The following is a 13752-nucleotide window of genomic DNA, read 5'->3' as shown; positions in this document are numbered from 1 at the left end:
AGGCTGAGGGTTTTTAGAGCTCTTCCCAAAAAAAGTTTAACCAATAATAAGAGAATCTATTTAAGTTATATTATTAGACTAAGATGTTTAAACCATGTCAAAGAGGTAGTTGTTTTTTTCTCTCTCTACTAATTTACAGGTTGGGACTGAAGGAAAGGCAGATTTCTTCCACATTAAACAAATACCATTATCTCTACTCATCCAAGTGATGGTATACATGAAATTTTTTGAGCCAGTTATTTTATTGGGCAGTAGACACAGTATACTACATAGGAGACATTGTGTAGTGGTCCCACATTGCACAGGAGACATCAAGGCATTCACACCGATGTGTCACCAAACAGTAAGAAGACACATCTAACCCTGGCCCATCTTCTCTGTATTTCGACAAAATATAATTTTACTACTTTAAGAACATTGAAGCGGAGAACACGTCATTGCAGGAGAGTCATGTCAACACAGAGAAGAACGCCAGAGGGTTGAACACGGTGAGACGATGCAAATGTAACAGCTTTATTCAGAAGACGTGACCTTCCTCATTAAAGGAAGCTGGTCACAATTAAGTCAAGATACCATCCTGACGTCTTCTTTGTCATCTCAGCTCTGTTTCTCACGGTGTATGAGACGTTTGTGTAACAACCAACTTCATTTCCCAGAACCTCCAGTCCCAGAGGGGATTCACTCGTTAGAGGATTTGTATCAGACAGAGCACGCTAATTAAATGGTTCCCACTGGCAGAGATGAGGCATCCGACATGGGCATGATAAAGGGTGCTGGCCAACTAAGAGACAGGGAGCCTCGCTATTACCATTATCGAGTGACAGTGACCCCAGAACAATCAAATCTTGCCCCAGACAGATTGAAGGCATTGAGCCTTCCCTCCTTCCCTCCCCATAAATCCTGGGCCACACCTTTAAGAAGACATATGTCACTCCATACATACTTCCAGAGTCTGCAGATGATACAAGTGTGTGAAGAGCACCTCAAGGGGAGGGAAAAACGTATCCCATCTTCAAGAATAATTGCGCTCGAAGGCAAATAGTCAAAAATGTCATTTTCGCATTAAACCGTTCTGGTTGAAAGAAAAGGGTGAGAATTTTACTGGAGGATGTCAAAGATCTTTACGTTTGAGGAGAGCGGTTTGGGGTTATGATCAGTAGTTTCGGTTCATTTTCTTCTTATGTCTAGTGTGCCTGTAATCGTGGATATACATCTGCTTATTCATAATGCCCTGAAATTTAAAAAAAATCATGGGGAAATGCACAGACCATATGTACATGGGTGCTTAGGTATTTTGATAACCCTGCGAATGTATCACTTCAGTCAAGGCGCTCAATGTCCATTTCTGGAAAGAATTCCCTTAGGGTCCCTCCAAGCAGGGAAACCTGGTTCTGTTTTCTATGACCATATGCGTGTTTTCTGCTTGCTATGGAGCTTTGTCCTACAAACTTAAGTTCGGCATGTAAACAGGTGCCCTTCTGTGTCTAGTGTCCTCCACTCAGCCTAACATCTGGGCAAGCTGCCCACACTGTTCATACATCAGTACCTGATCTTTGGTTTTTGGGTGACTAATACCCCACTGCATGAATACACCACAATTTCCTATTCACTGTCCCAGTGAGTTCTGTTGAGATTTTTTAAATATGTCTTCTGCATCTACTAAGTTTATTACATGGTTTTCACTTCTGTGCTGTTAATGGAATTGCACACACATTGATTGATTTACAAATGTTAGACCCACCTTCTATTTCTGAACAAAACGCCCTTGATCATGACGTCTCATCCTTTCTGCAGGTTGATCTGTAGACTTGGCGCCCGATTCAAGGAAATTTTCTCCCTGGGAACCTCTTTCCCCATTCAATTACTTAAGGAGAAGGATCCTTTAATTACTTCCAAACAATAGGGGAAGGGTGACACATAAATTTAAGATGACTTTACAAAAAGAAAGAAAATGCACAATAGACGCCTGAATTAAGTACAGAGGATATAATTATGTTATTAACCTATTCTTCCTCACTATGAGTTAATCAACTTGTCTTTATCTCAAGTATTTTATATTTTCCAGGCAAAACTCATTAACAGCTAACAGATAAAGGAAACAGCAGGCGCCTTATGCTGAAACTCAGGTCCACTGAGGCTTTCTAGAATCTGTACCTCTGTGCCTTCGGTCCATTTCTGTGCCTCCTTTCTCTGACCTACACAGGGTCATTGCATCCTAGACGCCCACGTGCCAGTTAGGTTACCATTTCTCCATTATTTATAATTTAATCTCACACTTTGTAAGGCAACAGCCTCAGCACCCAGAAGGGGGCAAATCACGTCTACACTTTCAGCTTTCTGCTTGAAAACTGGACATGAGTATCTCTGGGTTCCTTCCCATTTCCAACTCTACAGGGCTTGTTTATCCATCACTCTCCATCTGTGGAAACATCTTTTTGAAAATCTCTCTGACAAACAGGCCACCCACCACTTTACATTCAACAGTAAAACGTGAGCCTACTGACTGTATTGCCCCAAATTCTTCACACATGTAGGATGTCTCTTAAGTATTGGCAGGAAAGGTTCTAGTGAACATGAAAATATACATGGCTTTGCCTTATCTTGGCAATAGATTCAACAGATTGTAACATGGTATACCTTCTCTCTCTCTCTCTCTCTCTCTCTCTCTCTCACACACACACATGCACACACACACACACACATGAACAATCCCCCAAATGGACTAAAGAAGTATAATCATTCTGCAAAGCAGATGGGAGAAGAGAAACTTCCAAGAACATGAAATCAAAATCCTATCTCAGGATCGCATCTGCTGTGGATATACAATGAAACACACTTCCAAAATCAAGAGAAGAGAAAGTTGAAGGTTTCTTATCTCCTTCTTCCACAGTGGGGACAATGTTTCCTTTTTGTTGAACTGCCATATTCTAAGGCATGCATCTTCAGGGCTCAGGGTGGAGACCCTCTACTCACTCCACGGCATCACGCACAATAACAGCTGCAGCTCTTTAAAGTCTATGGACTTTAATTTTACATTACGGCATGTCACTGACAGCTATGGGGGCGTGTTCAGAAGACGGGTTCATGATGTCAGACTCCAATGCGTATGCACTTAAATGGCTCCACTCATCTTACAGTCACACAACTGTATTCGGAATCTCCAAGCGTCACCAGTAATGATAAACAGTACTAAGAACAGATGTATGGAAATCTATTTCTTACTTATCTCTCAGGATAGCCCTTGTCTGCCCTCTTTTTCTAGATGTTTCTCCCTTTGCCAGAGGAAAAAAAAATTAAACTACATACAAACATCAATCGGCTCCAAGACAATACACCAATGATCCTCAAAACGAGGAAAAACATTGAAGTGTCTTATTTCATACTGCAGGCTGTCACAGCCCACTTCTTACGGAGTTTTCCCATCTTTTCAACTAGATTTCAATAGCTCAGCAAAACCTAAAGGGATATGTCTAAAGTGGCAAGCACACCTTCCTAAATCAAAGGATACTAGCTGCCATAGTATAAATCCTAATGCAAAGCAGGGCAAGCAGAAGATGGTGAAACTTCTGGCATCGTATCAGAGGAAACCATAAAACTCAAATAGATTCTCTCAGCTTTGAAGTTTAATCAGATATTTTATAATAAAGGATACGAGATGCAACTATGCCCACGTCAAATGTCTGGAACAATACCCTTCGGCAGTTAAAGTTCATCTGTGCAATTAAATCAGCGCCAGTGAGAACAGCCTCTTTGTGGAAAGGTCACACACCGTGGCAGAGGGCTGGAATTCAGGCATGCAGAGGCATGATAATGAGCTTCCAGAACATTAGGCATCCCTCCCTTCTACGTCTCTAGGTGCTAGCATGGCTGGACACTTTCCTGAAAAGCTTGTGGGTAAGGTTTTGAAGGGAACACAAGACAAAACATAGGGAACATGACTTATCAGTGCAGGGTTTCTGCCTTTCCTTTTGGAAAATGTTCAGTCGTTTCTGGGGGAAAATCCTTCTCAGAGACTGTAGTGTGAAAGAACTCAGATGAGAACAGGAGACTATACTCACAACATTTAAAAACACAATTAATAAATTGGTAAATGACATTGTGTTAAGCAGTATGTGAAAACTATCAAGTAAAAACACGACAGAAAAAATGAATTTTGTTATTTAGTACTGAAATACAGTCTCAGTGCAAAATGGTTTGCACTGAAGTTCAAGTTGTCAAATACATTAGGATATATTTTCTGGCTATATCTTTATAATGCCTTATTTAAGAAGGACAGAAAGGAAAATATAATTTTCATACTGAGAGAAAGTTCCAGTGTAAATGATTCAAAATGCCACAACTTTACAAATGCCTCAAGTCCAGTTGAAGACATGAAGGGCTCAGCATCAGGATATTAATATAGTGATGTGAAATTATTTGGAAATGTGAATATAATTGGATGTTTTTAAAAACACGTAATATTCACCAGACAAGAGTTAGGCACCTAGCTATTGCATTAAAGGTAAAAATCCTACAGATGATTCAGGAAAGGCAGAAATAAAACACAACACTTCTCCCTCGGGACTGTATAGACTCTCAGTCACATGTCACACAAACAGAAAGAAACAACAATCCCTTGTTTGTTTGTCTTTTTATGTGAACTAGAAATCTACATAAGTGGCTTCCAAAAGGAGGTGCTCAGAATGTGGCTTCTAAATGCTGTAAATGAATATATGCATGACAGGACTGGTGTCCATGGAATTGAACTGCTTATGTATTTACTTCCATTCCCAAAGGGATTCACTCTCCCCACTGCCCTTTAGCAATGAGTTACTCCCTTTCTGACAGTTTTGTACTCGTAAGGAGGAATCATTAAGTGATCTTTACGCTCATCTACATTACAGTTAAGTAGGAATAAAAAGTTACCTTAGTTCTTGGTGGCTCTGTATTCAATCATGTGTAACCCAGCTAAAGATTAATTCAGAATGTGGATACGTGTTCATGGGGAAAACAAAACACATGTGAGTGGCTTCCAGATCCACCCTTCATGCTTTTTATTAGAACTCTGCGGACTTTACAAAACCAACTTCCATCTCCAGTAACTTGTTCTTTTGTCGTTAAATGACCACAATCTGTTAATTTCCCTACAATACCGCGACAAAACATTTTAACTTGTATTCATTGCCCACATAAGGGGAAAATGTTTTCTTATGATCTTATTGCCACCTTCTCTGCCCCTGATTTCTCAGCAATTTTCCAGGGATTTTACCATTGGAGGTATATTTTTATTAGCCTAGGAACAGAGTATTTATTTAGTAAGAAGAGTTCAGCCTTACAAAGTAAAGGATTTCTATACCAGCAACAAGTATTTTAAATGTGTGTCATTTTAAAAAGAAACAGTTTAAAAATCCCTGGTTTGAAAAGATACATGCACCCCTATGTTTATCAACACATTATTTACAATAGCCAAGATGTGGAAGCAACCTCAGTGTCCATCAATAGATAAATGGATGAAGAAGAGGTGGTACATGTACACAATGGCATATTATTCAGCCATAAAAAGAAAGAAATCCTGCCATTTGCAACAACATGGATGGACTGAGAGGGTATCATTCTGAGTGAAATAAGCCAGGCAGAGAAACACAAATACCATGGGATTTCACTTATGTGTGGAATCTAAAAACAAAGAAAAACAGAATGAACGAAAACAAACAACAGGAGACTCACAGACACTGAGAAGGGGCTGGCAGTCACCACAGGGGAGGAGTTGGGGTGTGTGAGGGGGATAAAGGGGCACAAAATCCTCAATCATACTGTAAATTGGTCACGGGTATGGTAATGTAGCATAGAGAATATAGCCAGTGCTTCTGTAGCCAAATCCTCCTATTTGGCCAAGAGAGCACCTGCACTAGTTGGGGTGAGGATTTAATAATATGGGTAAGTGTTGAACCACTGTGCTGTGTATTTGAAATCGATGTAAGATTGTATATCAGAGACACTTCAATAAAAGAAAAAAATAAGAAATTTACATTAATTTTTCAGAAGATAATTTGCATTAGAATCAAATGTGTAGCTAAGCATATATGATATCTATGTATGAATCAATATGCATTCCATATAGATATAACATGTATGTATATGTTCTTGGGTAGCATGTATGTGCATATATGTGTGTATATGCATATATGCATGTGTGTGTGTATATAACACAGCTAACAAGTGAATAACACACTTTAAGAAAAATAAGACACAGTATTACACAATACTGAAATATGAGCTGGACTATCACAGATTCCGCACGTGGGTCAGATTACTGAGGATTTCTATTTCTGTTACCAGCTTATTTCACTCAAGATAATGTTGGCTGGGTTCATCCATGTTGTTGTCAAAGGTGGGATTTCCCTCTTTAAAGGCTGAATATTTAAAGCATGTAACTGGCATGTGCATGTATGTGCATGTGCATCTGTGTGATGGTCATTTGCCCCTTGGTGCCGAGACCCTTTCTCACTCAGAAAGCTTCCCCTATCACCAGGGCAACTACCACTCTATACCAATGACCTGCCCATTCACAATTTCCCAGGGACAATAGATACTTTTGTGTAAATAAAGAGCAATATAACTATCGCCAACCCAGAGTATCGGTATGTCTAGAACCCTTTCTCTCTAGATTTAAGTCTCCATGGGACCAAACAATAAAAAATCTACAGTCACCCCAAAACCTTCCGTTTTTATGAACAAATGTGTGATATTGTTATTTTAAGAATCACGAATTTTATTTAGCAGAGTCTCTGAATATGTGACCTGTTGTACTGCCAAAGTTTGAATAATAAAAAAGTAACTTTACAATTTTCCAGTTAATTCATCATTTGAAAATTGTATTAAAGTCATATTATGTCTTAAGAATCAAAGCTTGATTAGATAATCTAACTCAATTTCCCAACAAATATGAGTTAATTTCCTCACAGAATTATCCAGTGTATAAAAGAGAGCAGATCTGCAGGCTGTCACCTTTTATCTATATTAATATTTCTGTCTGTTTGTCAGTGAAAAGAATAATCAGATCTTTCTCTTTCAAGCTTCATAAATATTCAAGAGATGCTCTCAGTCTCTCTTTCTCATTCTGTTTCTCTGTGCAGATGTCAGCAATGCTGATTTTATGTCATGCAACTTATCTCACTGGTTTATGCAAACAGCTTTTCTAATAACTCACCATGAGCAAAACCCCACACCACAAAAGTAAAGTTGCATTTTCTTTTTTTTTTTAATGTATGAATTAAATTCTTCTGAACTGTGTATTTTGAACATAATTGGCGAAGATCTCTATTTTAAACATTGATAAATTTTGTTTCTAGAGCAATTGAGTCCTTCCCAAAACATCTGTCCATTTGTTTGATGTTCCTCATTAGCTTGCAAAATATTCGTGAGGCACATCACATCTTCATCTTCATGGAGCAAGAAGATGGGCATCTAACCTTGCTTCAAACCAGAATTTCAAACAAATAGGAGCTCATTAAGTAAAGAAGTTAAGAAGTTAAGAATCGCTGCGAAAATAATGCCTTCTGAGCATAGACTCGGAAAGCCAATTCAGAAGAAATTAATCAGTTACGAGAAAAAGCAAAGGGAACACATTCCAGTAGGTAATGCTGACATTCTTTCCTGACACTACATATTCCCCAGAAATGTAATCTGGTTAGTGCAAAAATTATGTCATGACCACCTTGGGAATCTAGGATATGTACCAGGATTGACTGTTCTGCAGATGACTCACCAGAATTTAACAGGGAGCCTGGCTCCCAGAAAAAGTTACTTTTTCAGATGATGGGATAATCTGAAGATCCGAGTATTCTCATAAAGTTTAAACTTGTTTGTTCATAGATGCTGGTATTACCAGAGTCTTATGCAAACCAGCCTCACTGGACAGTTCAATTCCAGCTTTTCAAATCCCATCTCAAAACAGATGGCTGGCTTTCCTCTCTAGAAATCCTACAAGCTACACACCACACACATAACTCTCTCCTTAAATCTACATCTCGATTATTTAATAGGTCTGAACGTTGCACAGAGAGCACAAGCTGGTCTTACAGTTTCTCCATAAATGATTATTTCTACCACATAGATGTTTATTTTAATAAGGGAAATGTTTGGTTTTGCCACACTTTTTTTTTCCTTTAAAGGGTTTGTTTTTCTGTTCAGTATTTTTTTCTTTTGAGTTGTGTCTTTAATCTCTTCCTTCTACTCCTTTCTCTTTGAGATAATCTTTATTCATATTCATATTCATATTCTTATGCTCTTTATTTCATTTTTCTCCTTTTTTCCCTTTTAATTTCATTTGCTTTGTGGAAGCAACAGATTGAGTCTGTTTTAACTTGCTTAGTAGTCATACTGTTGAGCTATGGATTTTTAAATTTGTACATCTCAAGATATTGGAATGAAAAATAAAAGCATCTCTTGACTAATTATAATGAATAAAGAGATTAACTCATTTACTATTTGAAACTGTCATTTAAAAATTTTCACATGACTTTGCTTGTTTTTACATAGTTTTTCTTTGGTGATAGAACAAATCCCTTACCATTTAGGCAGGGCCTGCCATAACTTAGGTTTTGTGAACAATTATATTTATTATTATTTTGTATTCGTAATGACTATTGTCTGTGCTGTTGGTGTATTATCAGGACAAACCAATATAGGAAATAGGACTTTGAATGATTTTGGTTTTCAGGAAACAATAAACTGGCAATTTGCACGAATGAGAATGGCACAGCAGTGTTATGTGACATTATGATGGGAGGAGGCCAAAAACAATTTATAAAACAACTGTTAAATATATCTAATTTTCCAAGAAGCATCTTGCTAAACATACTACATGAAATTAATTTTTTTCTGTGAAATATATATCAAATATTGTTAAAAATTTAAAAGAGCAGAATGATGCATAATTTTTTGTTGTTTTCTATAAACTATCAACCAAGACCATTAATTCAACTCATCTTTAAAGAACTTTTCTTTGTGACTCGCATGTTCACTCAGAAAACAATGAAACATACCATATACACAGGAGGTTTGTGTTTTGAATCTTCTATCACTATACAGACACACACATTTTTTAAGGAACCAAAACATTTAAAGTATAAGGAATAAAATATCTTCTCTAGAAATCAGAATTTTTAAAGATCTCTAAAAGCCCTTATTAATTTCTATAAGCCAACCAGAATAAGTACTCAACTGAATTCAAAGAAAGCCTAAATTCTAATATATTAATTATCTTCAAAATTACTAACAATGTAGCATTCTTTTTCTCAAAAATATTTCAGACTAAATACAGTGGAAATCTTTTTGCCACATTCATGCAAAGGCAGCAAACTCGTTTTAAGGAAGCAGAGGGACATATTGCAAAGGGATGTACTGCTGTCCATTGGAAATGCTAATCAATTAAAGAAAGGAATACAGATAATTTAGCGCCATTAAAGGTCCCCCTGTGATCACTTTCTGAAGCCAACAGGTCACTGTGACCTCGTGTCCACAGCCATTACAATAGTGGCATCTTTCCCATGAGTTTTGATAAAGGGCTTCATTGGCTTGGGGTCTGAGGAGTTATTAAATACTGGTTTAATTGGCTGTCTGAGCCCCTCTTTTTAAATGATTGATGTAATTTCTAAAGGCATGTGTTTCTTCCCTGTCATTTCTTTGGTCTAATTTCAAAAGTTCCGGCAGGATCGTCATTATGGTCACAGAATTGTTCAGATCACTCCCTATGCTTCCCGAAGATCACTTCCAGGACGTGGAATGTCGTTTCCTTCCTATGGAAGGCCCCCCGTGGGGGTAGGGTTACTGCAGCTGGTAACTTGCTCCACATGCAAGGCGTGTCAAGACCATCCTTGGCATAGGAGGCCCACTCTGCAGCCGTGGATCAGGGGACCTCACATCCCCTAACGGAGTGGGTGCCTGCGAGCACACGCATATCCAAACCCAGGACTGTGTTCACCGCGACAGAGTATCCCCTTCTCAACTGCATTCATTCCCAAATGCCAGGAAATACCAGAGTCCTCCAGGCAGACGCAGAAACCCACATGCAGACGAGCCCCATTCCGTGTCACCTACCTTAAATAGCCACTTCACGTTACTGACAAAACATGGCAACATGAGGCAATTTTCTACCACTGCAAGCACTGTAGACAGCTGTGCACCAGTTGGAATCACAACTAGAGATACACTTGGTCTGAATTCAGATTCACAACTCACAGCCAACACTTAGGCGCATTTCATAAATGAAAGAGGCGCCTTAAGAAGGTGACCAGCACAGTCAATAAGTCACATCTGGGCAAAGAACAGCAGAGCGTTTATCTATCCGGCTGGTGAGCCTTAAGCAGACACGATCCATCTGTCATCTGTACACACACACCCTCCAGTCTCTCTGTCCATCTCCCTGACATCACCAATTTCTGCCACCCTCCCAAATCACACCCACTTACCCACAGACAGGCTATACTGCTAAAATAACTTTGAAAACCACAGCTCGGCCCCAAGATTCCCAGAGCTGGTAGCTCATTTCCGTGATGCCCTATGGAGCGAATCTCCACGCACCAGTATGCATGTTTCATCCGCGTGCCTTGCACCACACTGTAAGCCTTCTGTCCACTTACCCTGGGTGATCTGTCGGTGCCACGTGTACCCAGCTACCGTAATAATCTGATGACTGTGCCCATGATAATGTCAGCCTTGACCAGCTGCCCGAGGTCGAGGGTCAAATGTCCACTGGCCCAGGTGCCACCTGATGGGACACAAGAGACACAGCTGAGTGAAGGAAAATCCACACAGCTGGTTCCCAGAAAGGGTTGATAGGACAGAGTGAAGGATTAGGGGTGTGGTACAAGATAGAGATGACTGCGGGGGGACGGGGGGACGTCAGGATAAGCAGAGTGTGATTCAGGGGGTACGTGGATTGCAGAACCACCAAAAATGAGCAAAGGCCTGGACATGGCATGGCCCGCCGTGCTTTGATTTTATGTGGGTGAGTCACTGGGCATCATGGGATGGAAATCCCAAGCCTGGTATGATGTCTACTGTGCACTGATTTGAGTTTGGTAATGAAAAGCCTTACCCAGAGTTAAGTCACTCCTTTGAAAGAGAATTAAAAGAAATTAAGGGACACGGGCGAAAGCCGAGGAGGCCACGACTGAATTCCTTTAGGCCTATACCTGCTTCTCCCTTAGCCTGCTCCAGCCGGCACCTGCAGCCTTCTAGGAGAAGGACCCGATGGTAATGGCTTCCCTGATTTCCTCAGACAGTGTTAATTTCTCAGCCATGTAGGAAATGGCAGAGTTGGGCCATTGCTGCTTCAATTTTTGTCAAAGTCTGCCTACCTTACAAATTATTTCACGACCTGTGTTTGGACTCACAATCCATCCCTCATCTCTTTGGGGTAGAATCCTCTTCCTTTCGGACGTTTATTGGTCTGGATGTCAGAAAGGACTGTAAGGCAAATGTGTGTTTCTCCCTATTTATCTGTAAGGCTTTATGTTTTCAATACCTAAATGTTCCAACCTTACGAGGAAATGTACCACCTTTTTGGATTGCGCATTATTTTCACTCTATGCTTCCTTAACTGCGTAGGTGAGAATAAGGAAGGCCTTTCTGAGTTAAATCCTAAAGGTCCTCTGTACCTCTCCTGCCGTCCGCCCTTGCTGCGAGCAGAAATGTCATGCTGCTGGCCTCGACAGGAACATTCCCTCCTTTGTCGTATCAATGGTTTTACTGGGCAACATTACCAACTCTGACTTTACTGCTCTGCGATTAAAACGGCCTTGGCAGTGGCAACCTTATAAAGCTCCCAATTCAGCTGGAACTAAAACATGACCGACCTTGAAATTCCTTGCCTGCACCCCACACCATTCGCCTGAGCTTTCGTTTAGGGTCCCTGGCTCCCCTTTACCTTCTGTGATGGCAGAGCTTAGAGGAATCACTGCAGTAAGATCATAACAGCATGTCTGAAGCCGTCCATGTGCAATACTATTCCAAGGGCAGGCGGTGCGCATGCAATTCTATCCCAAGGGCAGGCGATGCGTGTGCATTTCTATCCCAAGGGCAGGCGGTGCACGTACAATACTGTCCCAAGGGCAGGCGGTGCGTGTGCAATTCTACCTGAAGAGCACAGGATGCGTATGCAATACCGTCCCAAGTGCAGGCGGTGAGCATGCAATACTGTCCCAAAGGCACGGGATGCATGTGCAATACTGTCCTAGGTGCAGGTAGGGCGTGTGCAATACTGTCCCAAGTGCAGGGGGTGAGCGTGCTACAGTCCCAAGGGCATGGATGAGCGTGCAATACTATCCCAAGTGCAGACGATGCGTGTGCAATACTGTCCCTAGGGCAGGCGGCGCACGTGCAATACCATCCCAAGGGCACGGGTGTGGGCGGCTTCGCGGGCTGTGACCAGGGGCGGGTCTGCGGGGCGCTCAGCCAGCCAGCAGGAGCCCCGAGGCTGGGGCTGCGGGCGGGAAACGGCGCGCGCGGCAGGTGGAGCTGCGGCCCTGCAGGCAGGCGCGGGCGAACGCGGCCTCGGTCCCGGGCGGGGGAGGGGAAGAGGGGGCTCCCGGGCCAGGCTCGCGCCTCCAGGCCGCGCCTCGGCGACTCCGACGGGGCCGCTCGCCCGACACGCCCTAGGAGCCGGCGACGAGCGAGCGACTGCGCAGGCGCCGCCTCCCAGACGCCGCGAGACCCCCGCCAGATCCCGCGAGATGACTCCAGGTCGCCAGAGGTCCCGCGAGACGCCACTCGGGGCGCGAGGTCCCGCGATGGGCGCTGTCGGTGGGAAGCGCGCGTGAGCGCTGACCGCGCGGATCTGCGACCCATCCGGGCGCCCGTCGCGGGTGTACGCGGATATTACCCCAGTTTGAAGCGTGCCCTTAAAGGGGCGCATGCAGGGCTTCCTCCGTCTGCAAACTGTCCTTGCTCACCACTCTCAGGAACCCTCTACCCGGGAAGGGAGAGGCGCCCAGGAGCCCTGCGCAGGGACCCTCCTCCCGAGGCCCCCCAAAGCGGGATGTGCACGCGGGTCCCTCCGTGTGCCGAGCGCGCGGCGCTAGACGCAAAGGGGCCTGGTGCTTCCGAGTAGTCGGGCCTGGTCATAATTCTTGCATATCTGATTATTGCTGCATTATTGTGCTTATTATGAAATCCCCTGCATAGAAATAATACAAATGCTTTTCAAAAGCTCTGGTTGCGCTCGATTCCCTGGTATTCCCAGCAATCAGGAAGCTGAAGGCCATCACAGATGTAGATGCCAAGCCCCTGGTGGGGTTCACTGATGCTGTTGTTCTGTATTCCTTGGACTAGACATCCTGCCAGGGACTGGGGCCCAAAGGTCTGCACATCCTGCCCCAGGCTGGGGTCTACGAATTAGACATCCTGCAGAGGCTGGGGCTTCAAGGACTAGACATCCTGCCCCAGGCTGGGGCCTAAGGACTAGACATCCCGCAGAGGCTGGGCCCCGAAGGTGCACAGGAGTAACTCGGTGCCCTCACAGATCAGCCACGGCACATTGGATTAGAGGAGATGAAGAGTGACTAAGCAGTACCATGTGGCCATGAGTATAAAACAAAAGTGGACATCTCATCACAGGACAGGGAAAGGAGGACCTTAGCACTTGCTTGGGCATTTGAGGGAATGTTTGCCAGGACAGGTGATGAAGAATGGCACGATTCTAAATGATGGGGGTGATTCCATCAGAGGAAAATGCAGGAAGAACATTCCAGGTGCTGTGAACATCTATTA

At 42.7% G+C, this 13752-nt stretch overlaps 1 long non-coding RNA gene across 5 annotated transcripts in view; it reads right to left on the bottom strand.

The window, feature by feature from the left end:
* The window catches only part of LOC118935974 (uncharacterized), a 178004-nt gene extending 165552 nt beyond the window's left edge, over window positions 1-12452 (bottom strand). For 4 of the 5 annotated variants that reach the window (XR_008995394.1, XR_008995395.1, XR_005034067.2 and 1 more), the window contains exons 1-2: window positions 11912-12252; window positions 10623-10750 (exon numbers count right to left, since the gene is read on the bottom strand). This is a non-coding gene — a long non-coding RNA (uncharacterized LOC118935974). Of the gene's footprint in view, window positions 1-10622; window positions 10751-11911; window positions 12253-12370 lie in introns of those variants that run through there. The other variant, XR_008995396.1, reaches the window with a different exon arrangement.
* Window positions 12453-13752: the final 1300 nt, after the last annotated feature.

This window comes from Manis pentadactyla, chromosome Y (assembly GCF_030020395.1).
Source record: "Manis pentadactyla isolate mManPen7 chromosome Y, mManPen7.hap1, whole genome shotgun sequence".
NCBI lineage: Eukaryota > Metazoa > Chordata > Mammalia > Pholidota > Manidae > Manis > Manis pentadactyla.
The sequence above is the reverse complement of the archived record's forward strand: the minus strand, read 5'-3'. Positions and strand labels throughout refer to the sequence as shown.